The 1,459-nt window shown below is 45.7% G+C and overlaps 1 protein-coding gene across 2 annotated transcripts in view; it reads left to right on the top strand.

The window, feature by feature from the left end:
* The first annotated feature begins 1,139 nt into the window (after positions 1–1,139).
* The window catches only part of Dapk1 (death associated protein kinase 1), a 210,393-nt gene continuing 210,073 nt past the window's right edge, over positions 1,140–1,459 (top strand). Inside the window, exon 1 of one of the 2 annotated variants that reach the window (XM_023699135.1) lies at positions 1,140–1,380. The gene's annotated coding sequence lies outside the window, so the exon portion shown is untranslated. Of the gene's footprint in view, positions 1,428–1,459 lie in introns of both variants that reach the window. The other variant, XM_023699134.1, reaches the window with a different exon arrangement.

Raw genomic sequence — 1,459 nt, 5'->3', positions numbered from 1 at the left:
GCAGGAAAGCCATGGCCCACCATCACGTTCCAAGTTTCTTCTAAATATCTGTGTTTTTTAAATTTTTCCCTCACCAGATGTTTTCATTTGCATTTTCCCCTGATGAATCACTGTTGTTTTGGTTATTTTGTGTGTATTTCTCAGCTTTCAAAATCCTTTTCTATTAATTTAATTCTCATACCTACCCCTTATGCTAATACCACCTTTCAAATCAGCACCTTCCTTGAGTGCTTTATTGGTGAGTCACTAAGTGAAATTTTCCCTGAGACTAAGATCTGACATAACGCCCAAGGGACATTCTTTTTTCAAAAATTTCTGTTAATCCAAAAAGAGTTTGATTTATCCCATTTTATAACGCTATGTAACCCAGGGTGGCCTCTAACTCCTGGTGATCCTCCTACTTTAGTCTCCTGAGTGCTAGGTTCACAGATCTGTGCCACTACACCCAAGTCTGGATTCCTCTGTCAGAGCCCTTTTTCATCTGGGGTTCCCCACCCCAAAATCTGATGAGATCATAGAGTAAGAATTAGAAATAAGTGGGGGCCTTCACTGACAGTGGGGGTTCTGTGTAAACCAGCATAATCCACAGAAGTAAAGTGAAATACAGAGATATTATCGTTTTTAGTAGCTGAATCACATTTGCTTTTTGTGGCTGTTAGTTTTACTTATAAGTATGAAAAAGGAACTTTGTATTGCTGTTTCTTTTTCTGATTTTTCAAAGAGAAGATTGCATTTCTGAATTTTAAAAATTAACTGGAAATAGCCACAATTAATTCATTATTAAACATATTTTATTTAACCCAGTATATCCAAGTATTGTCATCTGAACATAAAACTGGTATGAAAACACATATGAGTTATTTTTATTCTCATTTTTGTATTAAGTCTTAGGATCTGACGTGTGCTTTACTCCTCAGCACACCTCACTTGGGACTGGCTATGCGGCCGAGAGCGCCTCTGTGGCCCGCCGGTGGCACACTGGGCAGCACAGAGAAGCTCCCGTTTCGGTGGCGCCTGGCGTCCCAACCCCTTCTTCTAGGGTTGCCTCTCTTCCTCCCTTCAGCTCGCCTCTGGGGAGCACCTGTCTTAGGGAGAGGCTGCAGCTGAAGGCATGTCACTGCCTTCCACTCCCTGTGCCGTTCACCTGTTTTGTTGTAAACATGGAACAGGTCTCTTCTAGAACGGCCTCCTTTATTTGCTATTTATTATCTAGCTTTTCCATCAGAATGTCGGTTTGGCCGGAGCAGAGATTTTAAAAACCGGATTTTATTTTCGTGATTGCCTGCGCCAAGCGCCTTTTCTGGCACGTCCGCAGAACATCTGTGGCGCTCAGGACCGCGCTCCGGGGGTAGCGGGGAGGAGGCGGCCCGGCCGGCACAGGTGGGGAGGCGGGGCGCGGGGCCCGGCGTGCGCCTCCCGCGGGCGAGGTGAGGGCGCGAGGTGCGCAGGTGGGCGCGGG

The sequence above is a fragment of the Octodon degus genome, unplaced genomic scaffold (genome assembly GCF_000260255.1).
Source record: "Octodon degus isolate 3935 unplaced genomic scaffold, OctDeg1.0 scaffold00111, whole genome shotgun sequence".
Taxonomy (NCBI): Eukaryota; Metazoa; Chordata; class Mammalia; order Rodentia; family Octodontidae; genus Octodon; species Octodon degus.
Note: the sequence above shows the minus strand (reverse complement) of the source record. Positions and strands in the feature narration are given on the sequence as shown.